The sequence below is a fragment of the Leuresthes tenuis genome, unplaced genomic scaffold (genome assembly GCF_036924035.1).
Source record: "Leuresthes tenuis unplaced genomic scaffold, fLeuTen1.0.hap1 SCAF_22, whole genome shotgun sequence".
NCBI classification, from domain to species: Eukaryota; Metazoa; Chordata; class Actinopteri; order Atheriniformes; family Atherinopsidae; genus Leuresthes; species Leuresthes tenuis.
Genome location: NW_027325376.1, coordinates 20400867 through 20423671, shown reverse-complemented (window position 1 = coordinate 20423671; position 22805 = coordinate 20400867). Strand labels below are relative to the sequence as shown.

The 22805-nt window shown below is 43.1% G+C and overlaps 3 non-coding genes across 3 annotated transcripts; all 3 read left to right on the top strand.

The window, feature by feature from the left end:
- The first annotated feature begins 11732 nt into the window (after positions 1-11732).
- On the top strand, positions 11733-11846 carry LOC140282470 (U5 spliceosomal RNA). The gene has a single exon (XR_011909900.1). It is a non-coding gene; the product is annotated as a U5 spliceosomal RNA (small nuclear RNA).
- A 2418-nt stretch (positions 11847-14264) lies between these two features.
- Positions 14265-14455, top strand: LOC140282488 (U2 spliceosomal RNA). Its single transcript, XR_011909917.1, has one exon. It is a non-coding gene; the product is annotated as a U2 spliceosomal RNA (small nuclear RNA).
- A 388-nt stretch (positions 14456-14843) lies between these two features.
- LOC140282444 (U5 spliceosomal RNA) lies at positions 14844-14956 on the top strand. The gene has a single exon (XR_011909878.1). It is a non-coding gene; the product is annotated as a U5 spliceosomal RNA (small nuclear RNA).
- The last annotated feature ends 7849 nt before the right edge of the window (positions 14957-22805 follow it).

Below are 22805 nucleotides of genomic sequence, written 5' to 3'. Positions count from 1 at the left end.
ATCCTGCCGAGGGTATAGAGCTGGTCCACTGTTCCACGGCCAGGACGAAAGCCACACTGCATCTCCTGAATCCGAGGCTCGATTATCCGACGGATCCTCCTCTCCAATACCCCCGAATAGACCTTACCAGGGAGGCTGAGGAGTGTGATACCCCTATAGTTGGAACACACCCTCCGGTCCCCCTTTTTAAAGAGGGGGACCACCACCCCAATCTGCCATCCCAGAGGCACTGTCCCCGATGTCCACGCGATGCTGCAGAGGCGTGTCAGCCAAGACAGCCCTACAACATCCAGAGCCTTGAGAAACTCAGGACAGACCTCATCTACCCCCGGGGCCTTGCCACCGAGGAGCTTTTTGACCACCTCGGCAACCTCAGCCCCAGAAATGGGAGGCCCCGTCTCCGAGCTCTCCGACTGTGCCTCTTCCGAGCACGTGTTGGTAGGATTGAGGAGTTCCTCGAAGTACTCCCCCCACCAACTCACAACATCCCTAGTTGAGGTCAGCAAAGCCCCGTCCCCACTGTAAACAGTGTTGACTGTGAGCCGCTTCCCCCCCCCGAGACGCCGGATGGTGGACCAGAATCTCTTCGAGGCCGTCCGGAAATCGTTCTCCATGGTCTCACCGAACTCCTCCCAGGCCCGAGTTTTTGCCTCAGCAACCGCCGAAGCCGCGGCCCGTCTGGTCTGTCGGTACCTATCAGCTGCTTCCAGGGTCCCACTGGCCAAAAAGGCCCGATAGGACTCCAACTTCAGCTTGACGGCTTCCCTCACCACTGGTGTCCACCAGCAGGTTCGAAGGTTGCTGCCACGACAGGCACCGACAACCTTACGGCCACAACTCCGATCAGCTGCCTCGGCAATGGAGTGGCCCATTCGGACTCAATGTCCCCCACCTCCCCCGGGATATGGTTAAAGCTCCTTCTGATGGGGGATTCTGACAAACGCTCCCAGCAGACCCTCACAATATGTTTGGGCCTGCCAGGTCTGATCGGCATCCTCCCCCACCAGCGGAGCCAACTCACCACCAGGTGGTGATCAGTTGACAGCTCCGCCCCTCTCTTCACCCGAGTGTCCAGGACATACGGCCGCAAGTCCGATGATACAACCACAAAGTCGATCAAGGGTGTCCTGGTGCCAAGTGCACATATGGACACCCTTATGCCTGAACATGGTGTTCGTTATGGACAGTCCATGACTGGCACAGAAGTCCAACAACATAACACCACTCTGATTCAGAACGGGGGGGCCGTTCCTCCCAATCACACCCCTCCAGGTCTCACTGTCATTGCCCACGTGAGCATTGAAGTCCCCCAGCAGAACGAGGGAGTCTCTGGTAGGAGCACTCTCCAGTGCCTCCCCCAGAGACTCCAAAAAGGGTGGGTACTCTGAACTGTTGTTTGGCGCGTAAGCACAAATAACAGTCAGGACTCGTCCCCCCACCCGAAGGCGGAGGGAGGCTACCCTCTCGTTCACTGGGGTAAACCCCAATGTACTGGCACACAGCCGGGGGGCAATAAGTATGCCCACACCTGCTCTGCGCCTCTCACCACGGGCAACTCCAGAGTGGAAGAGAGTCCAACCCCTCTCAAGAGGACTGGTTCCAGAGCCCAAGCCGTGCGTTGAGGTGAGTCCGACTATAACTATAACTATAACATATTTGAAATCCAAACAAATATGTTGAAAAAGATTATCTTCATTTTGGTCTTAGATTGCCCTGTGGATTGTATTTTGCACATATTTGAACTGCTAGACATAACTTTATTCATTTATTTACTTGTGCAAGCTTTGCTTTGTCCTTCATATTTATCAATGTCTAGACCGACTTCAACAAAGAGCAACATTGTATTTTGCAGTAGAAGAAAGAGCAACACTGAAGGATCAGGAATCCAAGAATAAGCTTCTTTTCATACGTTCTGCATGATTTGGGATTTTATGTATAAAATGAATTCCTTCACTCAAACCAAGTGAAAACTGCTTTGTCCTTCATATTTATCAATGTCTAGATCGACTTCAACAAAGAACAACATTGTATTTTGCAGTAGAAGAAAGAGCAACACTGAAGGATCAGGAATCCGAGAATAAGCTTCTTTTCATACGTTCTGCATTATTTGGGATTTTATGTATAAAATGAATTCCTTCACTCAAACCAAGTTAAAACTGCTTTGTCCTTCATATTTATCAATGTCTAGATCGACTTCAACAAAGAACAACATTGTATTTTGCAGTAGAAGAAAGAACAACACTGAAGGATCAGGAATCCGAGAATAAGCTTATTTTCATACGTTCTGCATGATTTGGGATTTTGCTATGAAATGAATTCCTTCTCTCAAACTATGTTAAAACTGCTTTTAACTTCATATTTATCAATGTCTAGATCGACTTCAACAAAGAACAACATCGGTTTGAGTGAAGGAATTTATTTAATAGCAAAATCCGAAATCGTGCAGAACTCATGAAAGCAAGCTTATACTCGGATTCCTGAAACTTTAGATTTGCTCTTTCTTTTACTGCAAAGTACAGCGTTGTTTTTTTGTTTTTTTTGTTTAAATCTTTCTAGACGTGGTAAATATGAAGGACAAATCAGTTTTAACATAGTTTGAGTGAAGGAATGCATTTTATAAGCAAAATCCCAAATCATGCAGAACTCACGAAAAGCTTTTTCTCGCTTTTCACTGCTTTTTAAAAACTTTGGTCGGACGTTCACACCTTCTTGCACCTTCTTGGTGGGATATTCACATCTACTTGCATCCGAAGACCTCGGCCCCCACTTTTATTGATATTTAGTCGGCCATTCGCACCTTACCCGCTTTTGGCAAACTATGGCCTTCTTGCAGCCAAACACCTCTGATCTCGCTTTTGATGATGTAAGGTTGGGCATTCAGACCTTGCTTCACCTGCTTTTCACCAAATATAGTCGGACATTCACACCTTCTTGCAGCCGAACACTTCCGCTCCACGTTTTAGTGTTCTATCACACCTTTTTTTTCACCGCATTTTATAGATTATGGTTGGAAATTCTCAACCACTCTCATCCGAAGACCTCTCCTCCCGCTTTTGTTAATATATTCTAACTTTAGTCGGACATTCACACCTTCTTGCAGCTGAACCACCTCCGCTCCCTGTTTTGATCATGTATGGTCTTGCAATACTACCTTTTCTTACCCGTTTGTGAGTAATTATGGCTTGACATTCACACCTACTTGCAGCCGAACACCACCTCTCCCGCTTTTGATGATGTATGGGCCGGCATTCTAGTCTTTTCTAACACATTTTTCAGCAATTATGGTTTGACAGTCACACCTACTCACAGCCGAACACTTCCACTCCCGCATTTGATGGTGTAAATTCGGGCATTCTCACCCTTTCTCACCAGCTTTTTGCTATTTATGATCTGACATTCACACCTACTTGCAGTCGAACAGCTCTACTCCCGGTTTTGATAATGTTTGGTTGGATATTCGAACCTTTTCTTAACTGCTTTTTACAAACTTTGGTCGGACGTTCACACCTTCTTGGAGCCGAACACCTCCGCTTCCGCTTTTGATGGTATATATTCGGGCATTCGAACCTCTTCTTACCCGCTTTTTACAAACCATGGTCGGACTTTCACACCTTCTTGTAGCCGAAGAACTCCGCTCCCGCTATTGATTGTGTAGAGTCGGGTATTTTAACCTTTTCTTCTTTTCACCGCATTTTATAGATTATGGTTGGAAATTCTCACCCACTCTCATCCGAAGACCTCTCCTCCCGCTTTTGTTAATATATAGTCGGGCATTCGAACGTTTTCTTACCCGCTTTTTACAAATTATGGTAGAACATTCACACCTACTTGCAGCCAAATACTTCCGCTCCACCTTTTAGTGATGTATGGTTGGCATTTGCACCTTTTCTTACCCTCTTTTTATACTGATTGCTGAAGATTAAGTTGTTCTTTCTCAAACTACAACATTTTTTTAATTGTTGATACTTGATTTGAAGTGGATAAATAAGGAGGACAAACAGTTTTAAGTCAGGCTGATAGAAGGAATTAATTTTATAGCAAAATCTGTATTTCGTCATATGTCGAAAGATGCTTATTGCTGAAGAAGGTTTTTCTCATTCTACAAAGTACAACGTTGTTTATCGTTGAAACTTGATTAGACATGAATAAATATGAAGGACAAAGCAGTCTTAACTTGGTTTGAGTTAAGGATTTCATTTTATAGGAAAATCTGAATTCGTGCATAACTCGTCAAATAGATAGTGATGTGTCATTCGTGAGCGATTCGTTCGATATGAACTAATTTTTTATATGACTCGGGAGTAACGAGTTGTCTCAGTGAGTGATTCGTTCATTTTCATGCAGTACCCTTCCTCACCACATGGCAGGCGGCAGCTTCATAAGCTCAGTCAGCAGGACAGGAAACAGTATTGATTCGTTCACGACTCAACTCCTCAGCTGACGGGTCCTCGCACAGGAAACAGTATTGATTCGTTTACGACTCAACTCCTTGGGTCTTTGTTCATTTGTCACGTTTCAAATTCTACGTTTCATTTGACAGGCTGAAGAGCAGTAGGCACAACAGTTCGTTCACAAACCGGATCATTAATCTCATAGACTATTCTACCATCAACAACTTGGAAACCACAATCGACTCTCTAGATGCAGAAAAAGCATTTGATGGAGTGAACTGGAAATTTTTGTTCGCAGCATTAAACAAATTCGAATTTGGGTCACACTTCATCAACTGGATAAGGATATTATATAGCTCCCCAAATGCAAGTGTCAGGACAAATGATCATACATCTCCAAGCTTCAGTCTGCAGAGAGGTACAAGACAGGGTTGCCCACTTTCTCCCTCACTTTTTGCTATTTTCATCAAACCTTTAGCAGCTTCTATCAGACAAGATAGAAATATTAAAGGCATCCAATCCCAAAATATTGAGCATAAAATAAGTCTTTATGCTGATGATGTATTACTTTTCCTTCAGAACTCACAGACGTCTCTCACTCACACGATCACACTCATAAATAATTTCTCAGCACTTTCTGACTACTCTATCAACTGGTCTAAGACCACAGTTCTGCCCATTAACTGTAGGGTCCATAATATACCTGCGATCACTTTACAGTCAAGAAATATTAGATATTTAGGCATAAACATTTCCTCCAGGCTCTCAGAGCTAACAAAGCTAAATTATGTGCAATTATTAAAGAGAGTAGAGGACGATCTCTCTCGTTGGAAGTCCTTACCTATATCACTTATGGGGAGAGTTACAACCATTAAAATGATGATACCACCAAAAGTTAACTATTTGTTCTCAATGATCCCCATAAAACCATTTGCTACTTGGTTTAAGTCACTAGATTCATGCATCTCCAAATTTCTGTGGAAAAACAAACCACCACGTATTAGTTTAAAAACCCTACAGAAGACCAAGGACAGTGGTGGATTAGATTTACCTCATTTTCAGCACTATTCCTTAGCCAATAGGTTACAATATGTATCAAAATGGTTTAAACCTTGTTGTTGTCACAGTTCCCGTTGTAATCGTTGAGGATTCTATATTCACCCCCTCATTAGAGGCACGTGTTGCAGATTGATGACACTGAATCTTCTTCTCTGTTCATTGCTAGCATCATTCCCAGCATCGTATGTGTTCGTGGCATTGTTAGTCTCTTCTTCTGGATCTTGATATCGAGCATCCTTTTGTATTTGTGGTTTGTCAGTCCTCTCTCTTCGTTCACCGGAGTCTTCGTCTCTTTGTCCTTGAGTTTGGTGATTTTTTCTTCTTTTGATGCCTTACACAGTGTGACAGGTGATATCATGTGGGAGATCCTTTAACTTGGACTGCTGTCCCTGTGCTGCGAAATGGCTGTGCTGCTCAAATGGTCTCTCCTTCATCATATACACAGTTATTTATACATCACCTTCCACCATGAAGCGTTGTCCCTTTTTGTTTCTCTCTTTGTTCTTAAAATGCTGTAATGCATATCTAAACCAATCCATTAAATTAGATCATTTTGGCAGTAAAGCGATCTACAATGTGCTTGGTCGCAAAGCTGCTCATCTGTGGTAAACAGCTCTTCAGAAAGGCATTCTTCAATTGATTTCACTAATTTTATGTAATAATTTTGTGATTTCCTACAAAACTACACTTCTTCTTCCATCTGTCTGAGTATTTAATATTGTCTGGGTCCCGTTAAAACATGTATTTTTCCCATCTAATTCCTTGTTTGCTTTAAAACAAGTATTCCCCATTTTCTATCCCTTCAGTAGCCAACCAGTTTGTATGGAGTACACTGGAGCAACCTGACTGATCAGTAAAACACTGCTTTTGTTGTCACCGCAAGGCTACCCCCGTCGGTTGTTTCACTGAGACACTACTGAGTAACTACAACTCAACACAGTTTATACACATAACATTCATATACATACTAACAAACAAACAAACAATTATTTATCGCAATTTTCTCATCTCTGTTTGAACGTACACCCAGGTAAATATTCCTGTAGTCTTCTCATACCGACTATGGACCCATTCATTGTTTAACTTCACTGTTTTGTAAATCCTAATTGAATATTACACATTGACATTGAACTTTGCTGGATAAGCAGGTCTTCATTGCATTCAGCAGCCTATATGTGAGCATCTATGTGTAAGCTGTTCTTCTATGCATTTATCAGCAGCAATCAATTCTTCATTGCACATGCATATGAAAATAGTAAAACAATTCCAATGCGTTAGCGAAACCTTCTATATCAGGAGTGTCCATCATGATGCTGGGAATAGAACCTCTTTTCCAGAATAGTTCAACCTTCATTACTCAACTGATCGTAACTCCGCAATGAGCACATTTCAAAGTATCATTCCTCTGCATGTATTCAAAAATCTATGTGTAAATGTTCAATATTTCTTATATTTGTTGATGTCATTCTGTGTGCATGTGGCCTAAACCCAATCTCTGTGTGGCAAATTTAATTTAAACAAGTTGAACTCTGCCTCTGATCATTTAAAAAAGGTGTGTACCAATATCAACCTTTCTCAGGTAATTACTGATCCTACAAAACCAAACTTAAGAGATCCTTCAAGGTTGTCCCTGATTGGCTCAATCTTAACAAATCAAAGGTAGAAAATCCGCAGTATCTGAACTTGGTGTTAGTTATCACTGCTCAATAGCCTCTATCAGAATTGCAAAAATTAAAACATTAGGTCCACGCTTGGTATCCAGATCCTGAAACATCTCCATGAGCAGGCTTTTTTTTAACTGATCTGTTGAATAGTTATACTCATGACACTGTTAAAATCCCAGATGAAGATCTAGCACTTTTTGTAAATCTTCTAATTCCATAGTTGATAAATACGCCCCTTTTAAAAAGTATAGAACTTAGAACAGGTCTAGTCCCTGGCTTTCGGCAGAACTTAAAAAATGACTTAAAATTACTTAAAAAATAAATAAACCTTGGATGCTAGCTGGGCATATGAGGGACCCGGGTCATTGCCTTGCTTTTAGGAAGCTTAGAAATAAATGTACAGCAGAAATAAGAAAGGCCAAGTCTGATCATTATCTAAATTTGATTCCCAGAGCTTACTCAGATTTCACAAAAGTCTGTCCTACTGCTCCTGTTTTTAATTAGACTTCTATGCCTTCGCAGTCGCAGATTTGTCACTCCTTTTAAGCTTATTGTGTGTTCTTAATGTTGTTTTAATCGTGTCTTCAAAAGTTTTCTGTTTTTTCTGTCTCAGCTATTGTATATGAGATTATTTTCTCCATTTATCTCCAAGTTTAAATAAATGTTATTACTAGTGTGGCACTTTCTATGTCAAGGGGACAGTGGTGGTACTCTGTCCTGCATCATCTTTATTTCTGCTAATCCATGCTTCATACCATAAAATTGGGAATACTATAATAAGAGTAATGATTAATAATACACAGCTGGTTCCTCTTAACCCACAAAATCCTGGTAATCTGAATGGATGCCACGGCCTTTGTCCATCCATTTTCCCTGTCTTATTTTAGTCACACCCTATGTTCTCATGGTAGCCGTTGTTTTCTTCACTGAGGTTGAGATGAACTCCCTCCTGTAGAGAGAATTCCCCTTTGTAGTCACACTTTTGCCTCAGAAAACAGTGGTGGGTAACTAATCTTTCCCTACTTCTAAAGGTCGTGGTACAATGTGATAAGTGAATCCAAGAAGTCCTTCAGCTGCTGTGGGTGATGTAAGTAGAACCTGAAATGGACCTTCCCCCCTTGGGCTGGACCAGTTCTTTTTCTTTATCACTTTGATGATGATCCAGTCCCTGGGTTTTACTGTCTTCAGAGATTCCTTCACCGGTTCAACTGGAACAGACTAAACAGAAGAAATCTCTCTACTTGTTAATATTTGTATTCTGCTAAGGTTTCTTCTCTTTTTCTTTTTTTCTTCATCATGTCAGTTGATGACTGTGTTTCCCTTAACATTAATTTAGTTCAATGAAATCTACACAATAATGAAATCCAAACAAATATGTTGAAAAAGATACACTGGCTTACGGAATTATCTTTGTTTTGGTCTTAGATTGCCCTGTGGATTGTATTTTGCACATATTTGACCTGCTAGACAAAACTTTATTCATTTATTTATTCTAAAAAAAAAATTTCAATAATTAGTAAAACCATATGCTGTAAAAACCTTGTTCATTATTGCTTCCATCCCTCCTGTTGAGACATGACATGGTCCATGGCTCAATTGCAGCATATTTAAACAAACTCTTTGGCAGTATGGTTTTCCTTCCGGTCATTCATACGAGTCTATTGTAGATGACAATTGAATAACATCTAATAATGCTAAAATATTTGCAGTTTAAACATTTAGCTGTGGATGTCAACATACCTGTTTTTCCAATGCTGTGTTAGCACATGTACAGTTGAGAAGGCATACTGACTGTCAGTGTAAACGTTAACAACCTTTTTGTTATTTAATTTACAAGCTTCAGTTAAAGCTACCAATTCGACTGCTTGAACAGAGTAATTTTTTGGTAGTGGTTGTTTTAAGAAAACTTCAGTTTCTGTTACTACTGCAAATCCTGTACCATTTGTGCCATCAGGGTTTTTTGGTTGACCTGTCGAATATATATAGTTATTTCTACATTTTCATAACGTATATCAGTTAAGTCTGGCCTGGGTAAAACACTGATGGTTATTTCTGACATACAATCATGAGGCTTTCCATCTGTGGGGTAGGTAGCAGTGTGGATGGATTAAGTGTAGCATATCTCTCGACAACAAGGTGTGGCTGTGAAAGAAGAACAGTTATGTAGGAGAGATGTCTGGTAAAGATATTTTGTTAAGTAACCATATCACAGCCACTGCATGAGGTACCTTAAGTGTTAATGGGTGAAATAACACCATAATTGTTGATGCCTGCACTGCCAATGGCTTCTGGCCATTGATTCAAAAGTACGATCTCGTCACTTTTTCCCCCTTTCAGTGGACACTGGCCCCTAATTACCGCAATTCAGCAGGGGGTCTTTCATTTGGAGTACTGGACTCCCCCGTGCACGGTTTCAGCTCCGACCCTGGACGGCGGAAAAAACGTCGAGATCTGGTTTGAGGACCCAATTGTTGAGAAAATTCTCTCAATGAGACTCAGAGTTGCTGGAGTCAGTTAATGCAAAGGTTTAATCTTGCAGCAAGCTCAAGAATGTGTGTGTGTATGGGTGTATGTGTGCGAACGTGTGTGTGAGTTTGTGTGTGTGAGAGTTTAAAGAACCTGTTATCCACAGGCAGGTCTTAACTAGTATGGCACGGGTCCAGCCTGTCTCATCTTTTTTGGAAGGTCCAGCGCTCGGCCGTAACCCTTCTGTCTGTTTGGACTCTCACATACATTCGGTTAATCATACAAAAACGAGAACAAAACTTTTTAGCCCCTTAAATTCATAAAACAGACATGGTGCAGTTATTTCCATTCTAGAAAATAAGAGTAATCACCACCATTCCTATAGATTCTGGATATTCTAACAATCTGAATCTTTTTTAAATGTTCAATGAAGCCCTTTGCTGTTCTGTTTAGAGACTCAGCTGATCATAAACCAAGTTTTGCTCTTGAACCAAGCTTCTAAACTCTTCACCTTTTTCATTTCTCAGTTAGTATTCACTTTAAAACTGATTAAAAGAAAAAATAAATGAATGCCTATCAACAAATGTGGGATCTAAACTCTACTGCTTCCTCTAAAATAATTTATTTTCTCAATTCAGAAATGTGTGTGTGTAAGTCACAACACCCGTGACACCAAAACGGCTTTCTTTTCTCTCTTTTCTCTACACTCTGCACTGTGAGCACACACACCAAATCAGAAAGGCTTTTTTCTCTCTTTTCTACATTATGGACTGTGGGGACACAAAACCGCTCTCTCTTTTTTTTTTTTGATTGTGTGCCAGGGCGTTGTCTCACGTATTAGATTATGCTTAAGATACGAATGGGTTTATCAGTCACATCCGAATCCATACATACTGATCCTCCCGTAATAAAATGGTCGGATCTTATCAAACACACTTTGTTTCTTGTGACAATCAAGTCAGCAAAACAGCGTATACACGTCAAGACACTGAATCAAGTTTGCCACAAGAACTCATAAGTTTGGCAGTATTGCTCTGCCGTCAGCAATCATACACCCATTTTATTTTCGTGAGACATGTGCAGGCACCTGTTCATCTACTATTCTATCACTATGAATTAGTTTATCTATAATCAATAAGGATACTTCTACAACTACTATCAAAGTATGTCCGGACTTCTTATGTTGTCAGTTGCTATATATGAATAAGTGGGTAGCTACTGACAAGCATTAAGCATGTCACACAGCCCAAACATATAACATTTCAGGACACACCACACAGTTAAAAACCACAGTGAAGCTTGTCAAAGCCCAAACATGTAATATTCAAAAGGACACTTACACAACACATTCAAATCAAACAGTCAGACAACATACAAGAACATATACCCCTGCCGGCATTGCTCTCTGCCTATTTTCCTACAGCTCACTATGTGTGCGCACACCTTTATTCACAAACTCTTCAACTTATACTCTTTTACCAAAGCTGCTACAGCTCGATTGGCAGAATACCCTTAGATCCTATTTCGGTGAATTTGACATCTGCCTTACATGTAACAGATTAGCGGTATAGCAGTTTTAATTTAGTTTGACTGAAGGAATTCATTTTATAGCAAAATCCGAAATCATGAAGAACTCATGAAAGTAAGCTTATTCTCGGATTACTGAAACTTTAGATTTGCTCTTTCTTTTATTGCAAAGTACAACGTTGTTTTTTTTTGTTTAAATCTTTCTAGACATGGTAAATATGAAGGACAAAGCAGTTTTAACATAGTTTGAGTGAAGGAATTCATTTTATAGATAAAATCCCAAGAGTCTGCTGAGAAAAGAGAGTGAATGCGAAGTAGACTTTAACACGGCTCTGGGAGCGAGCCGAGTGCGGGCTAACCGGGAGAATTGCTTGAAAGAAACGCGACACCAAATGAGCGGTCAGAACAAAGCCTCAATACGGTGTTCCCGTGGTGTTTTTGTTGCTGCCTTGTCTTTTGCACAGAGTAAAAGACAAGGCAACCATCGAATAGGGCCCGATTGTTCCTACTTGGTCAGCTGAGGAGCAAGGGGGGGGAGCAAGCGTCTCAACCAAGCAAAGCTCACCATGGGGAAGGTGGCTATGCCAACTAGCCTGATGCCCTGCTCCCGCAGTGACGGATAATCGTACTCTGGTTTCTCTTCATAACGTACAAGTCTTTCACCTTTTACTAAAGACTTCCGTGGAGAGCAGCACTAATGAGTTGTTTCTATTTTTGGCAGGCTTTACCTTTGTGGGTGAAGCCCTTTCTGTCTGTGCAAAAGAAATCTTGTTACTGTGCAGAATGACTTCTCTGAGTAGAGTCGCCTTACTTGTTGCAACTGTGCCGATGTTCGAAGCAGGAGTGCAAAGTTGTTGCTTGAATGGTGCTCGCTGGAGCGTGCGGGAGTGCAAAGTTATACCATTTAAAAGGGCTGAAGAGTGCTCATTGCAGCGGGTGGGCGGAGGTGCAAAGTGACACTCTGGCCACCTATGGCCATAAAAAGAACACCGCTACCAGTGCGCATTGTGCCAGGAAGGGCTGCCGAAAGGAATTGGCAAAAGTCAAAAGATCCGGCAGATCTAGCTAAATTCCAGGTGCTACTGTCATCATTCGCATCCAGTGTCACTGATGCAAAAAAGTCTTTCTACATCAACAAGATGCATAGTACTACTGACACCCGGAAACTTTTTTCCACCTTCAAAACTCTACTTAATCCTCCGCCTCCGCCACCTGCTACCAATCTAACAGCAGACAGCTTCGCCTCATTTTTTACTGACAAAGTGGCAGCTATAAGCAAACAGTTTACCAAACCTGTTACCACAAAAGCTGCATGCAGAAGTCCTACTGCATCATTTTCCTCATTTACCCCTCTGACTCAGAGCAGTGTGTCTAAACTTCTCACATCTAGCCGTCCTACTACATGCCCGCTGGACGCCGTTCCTACTAATCTTCTCCAATCCATTGCTCCTACTGTAACTGCAGCAGTCACGCATGTGATTAATGCTTCACTGACATCGGGCACATTTCCTACCACCTTCAAACAAGCTCAGGTTACACCGCTGCTCAAGAAACCTTCCCTCCCTCCAACTCATGTGGAGAATTATCGGCCGGTCTCTCTCCTCCCGTTTCTGTCTAAAATCATTGAAAGGGCGGTCTTTAAGCAGGTCAACGATTACCTCTCTCATAACAACCTCCTTGACCCAAACCAATCTGGGTTTAAAAGTGGACACTCCACCGAGACGGCTCTGTTAGCTGTGACAGAAGCCTTAAAAGAAGCCAGAGCGACAGCTAAGTCCTCTGTACTTATCCTGCTCGACTTATCGGCTGCATTTGACACTGTCAACCACAGTATTCTTTTGTCCATGCTCTCAAGCATGGGCATCACAGGGAGAGCACACTCCTGGTTTGAATCATACCTCACTGGTCGGTCCTTCAAAGTATCCTGGCTTGGTCACACTTCTGCAGCGAGAACTCCACCTTGCCACAGGGGTCCCCCAAGGCTCAGTACTGGGACCTCTTCTCTTTGCCATATACACCAACTCACTGGGACAGATCATCCGATCACATGGCTTCTCATACCAATGTTATGCTGATGATACCCAGCTCTATCTGTCATTCCCACCTGATGACCACACGGTCTCAGCACGAATCTCAGACTGTCTCTCTTACATATCAGCATGGATGAAAGCCCATCATCTCCAACTTAACCTCCCAAAAACTGAACTGCTTGTCTTTCCAGCCAAACCAACCATACAACACAGCATCTGCATCCAAACCGAATCCCTATCTCTTGCTCCATCAAAGGTTGCTAGAAACTTGGGTGTCATGATTGATGACCAACTAACCTTCAAAGATCACGTTACCTCGGTTGCTCGTTCATGCCGCTTTGTATTACTAAACATAAGAAAGATCAGACCATACCTGACCCAACATGCCACCCAGCTCCTGGTGCAGGCCATGGTCATCTCCCGCCTTGACTACTGCAACGCTCTCCTAACTAGTCTCCCAGCCTTTGCTGTGAAACCTCTGCAGATGATCCAGAACGCGGCGGCGCGTCTGGTCTTCAATCAGCCTAAAAGAGCACACGTCAACCCTCTGTTCATTGAACTCCACTGGCTACCTTTAGCCGCCCGCATCAAATTCAAGTCACTGATGTTAGCCTACAAAGTGCTTAATGGAACGGCTCCCATCTACTTGAATGCTCTTGCAAAGGCTTATGTCACAACTCGGTCCCTCCGTTCGTCCCAGGATTGTCGTCTAGCAGTGCCTACACCACGCCTAAGACAATCCAAACTCTTTTCACGTGTCGTCCCACGATGGTGGAATGACCTACCGAGCGCTACCAGAACAGGGGCGTCCCTGTCTGTCTTCAAGAAGCTCTTGAAAACCCAGCTCTTCAGAGAGCATCTCCTATCCTAGCACTTACCTTGTACTTCCCTATCCCCTCTATCTCTGCACTTTATCTTTCTGCACTTCTTTCTATGCCTACACCCTATCTCTACTCTGTCACCTCTCACATAGTCAGACTAGTGGGTTCCTTCTATGTAGTTTATTGTTAGCTTTATATAGCTTGTTAAATCTTCAATTGTAAGTCGCTTTAGATAAAAGCGTCTGCTAAATACACAAACATAAACATAAACAGGAAGGGCCCTCGGACGTGAACCAGTGGACAGTTATCGCTTCTCGGCCTTTTGGCTAAGATCAAGTGTAGTATCTGTTCTTATCAGTTTAATATCTGATATGTCCTCTGTACGAGGACTACATCTTAAATGGATTTTTAGCAATAGGAGTTGAAAAAGGAGCTTGCTCCGTTTACTCCAAGCATCGACCCGGTACTGCAGTGCCGCTGGGAATGGTGCTCTCTTCTCTGCTCTTGTGAAAAAGCAAACAGCGGTGCAGGATGGAAGTTTCTATTAGTCTGCTGAGAAAAGAGAGTGAATGCGAAGTAGACTTTAACACGGCTCTGGGAGCGAGCCGAGTGCGGGCTAACCGGGAGAATTGCTTGAAAGATACGCAACACCGAATGAGCGGTCAGAACAAAGCCTCAATACGGTGTTCCCGTGGTGTTTGTGGCTGCCTTGTCTTTTGCACATAGTAAAAGACAAGGCAGCCATCGAATAGGGCCCGATTGTTCCTACTTGGTCAGCCGAGGAGCAAGGGGGGGGAGAAAGCGTCTCAATCAAGCAAAGCTCACCATGGGGAAGGTGGCTATGCCAACTAGCCTGATGCCCTGCTCCCGCAGTGACGGATAATCGTACTCTGGTTTCTCTTCATAACGTACAACTCTTTCGCATTTTATTAGACTTTCCCTGGAGAGCAGCACTAATGAGTTGTTTCTATTTTTAGCAGGCTTTACCTTTGCGGGTGAAGCCATTTCTGTCTGTGCAAAAAAAATCTTGTTACTGTGAAGAGTGACTTCTCTGAGTAGAGTCGCCTTACCTGTTGCGACTGTGCCGATGTTTGAAGCTGGAGTGCAAAGGTTTTGCTTGAATGGTGCTTGCTGGAGCGTGCGGGAGTGCAAAGTTATACCATTTAAAAGGGCTGAAGTGTGCTCATTGCAGCGGGTGGGCCATAGTAAAAAGCGGTTGAGAAAAGGTGCAAATGTCAAACCATACATGATCAAAACAGGGAGCGGAGGTGTTTGGCCGCGACAAGGTGTGAATGTCCACCCATAATTAATGAAAAGCGGGCAACGAGTAGGTTCGAATGCCCAACCATACATCATCAAAAGCAGGAGTGGATGTGTTCGGCTACAAGAAGGATTGAATGTCTGACCATAGTTTGTAAAAAGTGAGTAAGAAAAGGTTCGAATGCCCGAACATACACCATCAAAGGAGGGAGCGGAGGTGTTCCGCTGTAAGAAGGTGTGAATGTCCGACCATAGTTGGTAAAAAGCGGGTAAGAAAAGGTTAAAATACCCGACTGTACACAATCAATAGCGGGAGCGGAGTTATTCGGCTACTAAAAGGGGTGAAAGTCCGACCATGGTTTGTTAAAAGCGGTTAAGAAAAGGTGCGAATGCCCGACAATGTATGATCAAAAGAGGGAGGTGAAGTTTTCGGCTGAAAGAAGGTCTGAATGTCCAACCATAATTTGTAAAAACCGGGGAAGAAAAGGCTCGAAAGCCCGACTATACACCATCAACAGCTGGAGCGGAGGTGTTCAGCAGCAAGAAGGTCTGAATGTCCATCAATAATTGCTAGAAAACATGAAAGAGAATTTTCGAATATCAAACCGCACATGATCATAAGCGGGAGAGGAGGTGTTCAGCTGCAAGAAGGTGTGAATGTCCACCCATAATTGCTGAAAAATGGGTAAGAAAAGTTGCATCATCAAAAGCAGGACTGGATGTGTTCGGCTACAAGAAGGTTTGAATGTCCGACCATAGTTTGTAAAAAGCGGGTAAGAAAAGGTTCGAATGCCCGAACATACACCATCAAAAGATGGAGCGGAGGTGTTCCGCTGTAAGAAGGTGTGAATGTCCGACAATAGTTGGTAAAAAGCGGATAAAAAAAGATGAAAATACCCGACTGTACACAATCAATAGTGGGCGCGGAGTTGTTCAGCTACAAGAAGGTGGGAAAGTCCGACCATGGTTTGTAAAAAGCAGGTGAGAAAAGGCTCATATGCCCGGATATACACCATCAAAAAGCGGAAGCGGAGGTGTTCGACCTCAAGAAGACATGAACGTCCAACCAAAGTTTGTAAAAAGCAGTTAATAAAAGGTTTGAATATCCAACCAAACATAATCAAAAGCGGGAGCAGAGTTGTTCGACTGCAAGTAGGTGTGAATGTCAGATCATAATTTCCAAAAAGCTGATGAGAAAGGGTGAGAATGCCCGACTATACACAATCAAATGGGGGAGCGGAGCTGTTCGGCTGTGAGTAGGTGTAAATCTCCGACTATAATTGCTGAAAAATGTGTTAGAAAAGGTAATAATGCCGGTCCATACATCATCAAATGCGGGAGAGGTGGTGTTCGGCTGCAAGTAGGTTTGAATGTGCGACTAAAGTTTATAACAAGCGTGTAAGACAAGATAGTATTGCCAGACCATACATGATCAAAACAGGGAGCAGAGGTGGTTCAGCTGCAAGAAGGTGTGAATGTGCGACTAAAGTTTATAACAAGCGGGTAAGACAAGGTGCGAATGCCCGACAATGTATGATCAAAAGAGGGAGCGGAGGTTTTCGGCTGCAAGGTCTGAATGTCCAACCATAATTTGTAAAAACCAGGGAAGAAAAGGCTCGAAAGCCCGACTATACACCATCAAAAGCGGGAGCGGAGGTGTTCAGCTGCACGAAGGTGTGAATGTCAGATCATAATTTGCAAAAAGCTGATGAGAAAGGGTGAGAATGCCAGACTGTACACCATCAAATTTGGGAGCGGAGGTGTTCGGCTGTGAGTAAGTGTGAATGTCCGACCATAATTACTGAAAAATGTGTTAGAAAAGTAAGAATGCCGGACAATTCATCATCAAAAGCGGGAGAGGTGTTTGGCTGCAAGAACTTGTGAATGTCCAGTCATAATTACTCACAAACGGGTAAGAAAAGGTAGTATTGCCAGACCATACATGATCAAAACAGGGAGCGGAGGTGGTTCAGCTGCAAGGTGTGAATGTCTGACTAAAGTTTGTAAAAAGCGGGTAAGACAAGGTGCGAATGCCTGACAATGTATGATCAAAAGAGGGAGCGGAGGTTTTCGGCTGCAAGGTCTGAATGTCCAACCATAATTTGTAAAAACCGGGGAAGAAAAGGCTCGAAAGACCGACTATACACCATCAAAAGCAGGAGCGGAGGTGTTCAGCTGCAAGAAGGTGTGAATGTCCACCCATAATTACTGAAAAATGGGTAAGAAAAGGTGAGAATACCCAGCCATACATCATCAAAAGCAGGAGTGGATGTGTTCGGCTACAAGAAGGTTTGAATGTCCGACCATAGTTTGTAAAAAGCGAGTAAGAAAAGGTTCGAATTCCCGAATATACACCATCAAAAGAGGGAGCGGAGGTTTTCCGCTGTAAGAAGGTGTGAATGTCTGACCATAGTTGGTAAAAAGCGGGTAAGAAAAGGTCAAAATACCCGACTGTACACGATCAATAGCGGGAGCGGAGTTGTTGGGCTACAAGAAGGTGTGAAAGTCCAAACATGGTTTGTAAAAAGCGGGTAAGAAAAGGTTTGTATGCCCGAATATATACCATCAAAAGTGGAAGCGGAGCTGTTCGGCTGCAAGAAGGTGTGAATGTCCACCCATAATTACTGAAAAATGGGTAAGAAAAGGTGAGAATACCCAACCATACATCATCAAAAGCAGGAGTGGATGTGTTCGGCTACAAGAAGGTTTGAATGTCCGACCATAGTTTGTAAAAAGCGGGTAAGAAAAGGTTCGAATATCCAACCAAACAAAATCAAAAGCGGGAGCGGAGGTGTTCAGCTGCAAGTAGGTGTGAATGTCAGATCATAATTTGCAAAAAGCTGATGAGAAAGGGTGAGAATGCCCAACTATACACCATCAGATGGGGGAGCGGAAGTGTTCGGCTTTGAGTAGTTGTGAATTTCAAACCATAATTGCTGAAAAATGTGTTAGAAAAGACTAGAATGCCGGACCATACATAATCAAAAGCGGGAGATGTGGTGTTCGGCTTCAAGAACCTGTGAATGTCCAGCCATATTTACTCACAAACGGGTAAGAAAAAGTAGTATTGCCAGACCATACATAATCAAAACAGGGAGCGGAGGTGGTTCAGCTGCAAGGTGTGAATGTCTGACTAAAGTTTGTAAAAAGCGGGTAAGACAAGGTGCGAATGCCTGTCAATGTATGATCAAAAGAGGGAGCGGAGGTTTTCGGCTGCAAGGTCTGAATGTCCAACCATAATTTGTAAAAACCGGGGAAGAAAAGGCTCGAAAGCTCAACCATACATCATCAAAAGCAGGAGTGGATGTGTTCGGCTACAAGAAGGTTTGAATGTCCGACCATAGTTTGTAAAAAGCGGGTAAGAAAAGTTTCGAATTCCCGAATATACACCATCAAAAGAGGGAGCGGAGGTTTTCCGCTGTAAGAAGGTGTGAATGTCCGATTATAGTTGGTAAAAAGCGGGTAAGAAAAGGTCAAAATACCCGACTGTACACAATCAATAGCGGGAGCGGAGTTGTTCGGCTACAAGAAGGTGTGAAAGTCCGACAATGGTTTGTAAAAAGCGGGTAAGAAAAGGTTTGTATGCCCGAATATATACCATCACAAGTGGAAGCGGAGGTGTTCGGCTGCAAGAGGGTTTGAATGTCCGACCATAGTTTGTAAAAAGCGGGTAAGAAAAGGTTCGAATTCCCGAATATACACCATCAAAAGAGGGAGCGGAGGTGTTCCGCTGTAAGAAGGTGTGAATGTCCGACCATAGTTGGTAAAAAGCGGGTAAGAAAAGGTCAAAATACCCGACTGTACACAATCAATAGCGGGAGCGGAGTTGTTCGGCTACAAGAAGGTGTGAAAGTCCGACCATGGTTTGTAAAAAGCGGGTAAGAAAAGGTTCGTATGCCCGAAAATATACCATCAAAAGTGGAAGCGGAGGTGTTCGGCTGCAAGAAGGTGTGAATGTCCGACCATAGTTGGTAAAAAGCGGGTAAGAAAAGGTTAAAATTCCCGACTGTACACAATCAAAAGAGGGAGCGGAGTTGTTCACATACAAGAAGGTGTGAAAGTCCGACCATGGTTTGTAAAAAGCGGGTAAGAAAAGGTTCATATGCCCGAATATACACCATCAAAAGCGGAAGTGGAGGTGTTCGGCTTCAAGAAGACGTGAACGTCCGACCAAAGTTTGTAAAAAGCAGTTAAGAAAAGGTTTGAATATCCAACCAAACAAAATCAAAAGGTGGAGCAGAGCTGTTCGACTGCAAGTAGGTGTGAATGTCAGATCATAATTTGCAAAAAGCTGATGAGAAAGGGTGAGAATGCCCAACTATACACCATCAGATGGGGGAGCGGAAGTGTTCGGCTTTGAGTAGTTGTGAATGTCAAACCATAATTGCTGAAAAATGTGTTAGAAAAGACTAGAATGCCGGACCATACATAATCAAAAGCGGGAGAAGTGGTGTTCGGCTGCAAGTAGGTGTGAATGTCCAGCCATAATTACTCACAAACGGGTAAGACAAGGTGCGAATGCCTGACAATGTATGATCAAAAGAGGGAGCGGAGGTTTTCGGCTGCAAGGTCTGAATGTCCAACCATAATTTGTAAAAACCGGGGAAGAAAAGGCTCGAAAGCCCGACTATACACCATCAAAAGCGGGAGCGGAGGTGTTCAGCTGCAAGAAGGTCTGAATTTCCACCAATAATTACTGAAAAATGGTTAAGAAAAGGTGCGAATGCCCAACCATACATCATCAAAAGCAGGAATGGATGTGTTCGGCTACAAGAAGGTTTGAATATCCGACCATAGTTTGTAAAAAGCGGGTAAGAAAAGGTTTGAATGCCCGAACATACACCGTCAAAAGAGGGAGCGGAGGTGTTCCGCTGTAAGAAGGTGTGAATGTCCGACCATAGTTGGTAGAAAGCGGGTAAGAAAAGGTTAAAATACCCGACTGTACACAATCAATAGCGGGAGCGGTGTTGTTCGGCTACTAAAAGATGTGAAAGTCCGACCATGGTTTGTAAAAAGTGAGTAAGAAAAGGTGCGAATGCCCGACAATGTATGATCAAAAGCGGAAGCGGAGGTGTTCAGCTGGAAGAAGGTGTGAACGTCCGACCAAAGTTTGTAAAAAGCAGTTAAAAAAAGGTTCGAATATCCTACCAAACATAATCAAAAGCGGGAGCAGAGCTGTTCGACTGCAAGTAGGTGTGAATGTCCAGCCATAATTACTCACAAACGGGTAAGAAAAGGTAGTATTGCCAGACCATACATGATCAAAACAGGGAGCGGAGGTGGTTCAGCTGCAAGATCTGATTGTCCAACCATAATTTGTAAAAACTGAATAAGAAAAGGTTCGAATGCCCGAATATATACCATCAAAAGCGGAAGCGGAGATGTTCGGCTGCAAGAAGGTGTGAACGTCCGACCAAAGTTTGTAAAAAGCAGTTAAGAAAAGGTTAAAATACCCTACTGTACACAATCAATAGCGGGAGCGGAGTTGTTCGGCTACAAGAAGGTGTGAAAGTCTGACCATAGTTTGTAAAAAGCGGGTAACAAAAGGTTCGAATGCCCGAACATACACCATCAAAGGAGGGAGCGGAGGTGTTCCGCTGTAAGAAGGTGTGAATGTCCGACCATAGTTGGTAGAAAGCGGGTAAGAAAAGGTTAAAATACCCGACTGTACAGAATCAATAGCGGGAGCGGAGTTGTTCGGCTACTAACAGGTGTGAAAGTCCGACCATGGTTTGTAAAAAGCGAGTAAGAAAAGGTGCGAATGCCCGACAATGTATGATCAAAAGCGGAAGCGGAGGTGTTCGGCTGGAAGAAGGTATGAACGTCCGACCAAAGTTTGTAAAAAGCAGTTAAAAAAAGGTTAGAATATCCAACCAAACATAATCAAAAGCGGCAGCAGAGCTGTTCGACTGCAAGTAGGTTTGAATGTCCAGCCATAATTACTCACAAACGGGTAAGAAAAGGTAGTATTGCCAGACCATACATGATCAAAACAGGGAGCAGAGGTGTTAGACTGCAAGGTCTGATTGTCCAACCATAATTTGTAAAAACCGGTTAAGAAAAGGTTCGAATGCCCGAATATATACCATCAAAAGCGGAAGCGGAGATGTTCGGCTGCAAGAAGGTGTGAACGTCCGACCAAAGTTTGTAAAAAGCAGTTAAGAAAAGGTTAAAATACCCTACTGTACACAATCAATAGCGGGAGCGGAGTTGTTCGGCTACAAGAAGGTGTGAAAGTCTGACCATAGTTTGTAAAAAGCGGGTAACAAAAGGTTCGAATGCCCGAACATACACCATCAAAGGAGGGAGCGGAGGTGTTCCGCTGTAAGAAGGTGTGAATGTCCGACCATAGTTGGTAGAAAGCGTGTAAGAAAAGGTTAAAATAGCCGACTGTACAGAATCAATAGCGGGAGCGGAGTTGTTCGGCTACTAACAGGTGTGAAAGTCCGACCATGGTTTGTAAAAAGCGAGTAAGAAAAGGTGCGAATGCCCGACAATGTATGATCAAAAGCGGAAGCGGAGGTGTTCGGCTGGAAGAAGGTGTGAACGTCCGACCAAAGTTTGTAAAAAGCAGTTAAAAAAAGGTTAGAATATCCAACCAAACATAATCAAAAGCGGGAGCAGAGCTGTTCGACTGCAAGTAGGTGTGAATGTCCAGCCATAATTACTCACAAACGGGTAAGAAAAGGTAGTATTGCCAGACCATACATGATCAAAACAGGGAGCGGAGGTGGTTCAGCTGCAAGATCTGATTGTCCAACCATAATTTGTAAAAACTGAATAAGAAAAGGTTCGAATGCCCGAATATATACCATCAAAAGCGGAAGCGGAGATGTTCGGCTGCAAGAAGGTGTGAACGTCCGACCAAAGTTTGTAAAAAGCAGTTAAGAAAAGGTTAAAATACCCTACTGTACACAATCAATAGCGGGAGCGGAGTTGTTCGGCTACAAGAAGGTGTGAAAGTCTGACCATAGTTTGTAAAAAGCGGGTAACAAAAGGTTCGAATGCCCGAACATACACCATCAAAGGAGGGAGCGGAGGTGTTCCGCTGTAAGAAGGTGTGAATGTCCGACCATAGTTGGTAGAAAGCGGGTAAGAAAAGGTTAAAATACCCGACTGTACAGAATCAATAGCGGGAGCGGAGTTGTTCGGCTACTAACAGGTGTGAAAGTCCGACCATGGTTTGTAAAAAGCGAGTAAGAAAAGGTGCGAATGCCCGACAATGTATGATCAAAAGCGGAAGCGGAGGTGTTCGGCTGGAAGAAGGTATGAACGTCCGACCAAAGTTTGTAAAAAGCAGTTAAAAAAAGGTTAGAATATCCAACCAAACATAATCAAAAGCGGCAGCAGAGCTGTTCGACTGCAAGTAGGTTTGAATGTCCAGCCATAATTACTCACAAACGGGTAAGAAAAGGTAGTATTGCCAGACCATACATGATCAAAACAGGGAGCAGAGGTGTTAGACTGCAAGGTCTGATTGTCCAACCATAATTTGTAAAAACCGGTTAAGAAAAGGTTCGAATGCCCGAATATATACCATCAAAAGCGGAAGCGGAGATGTTCGGCTGCAAGAAGGTGTGAACGTCC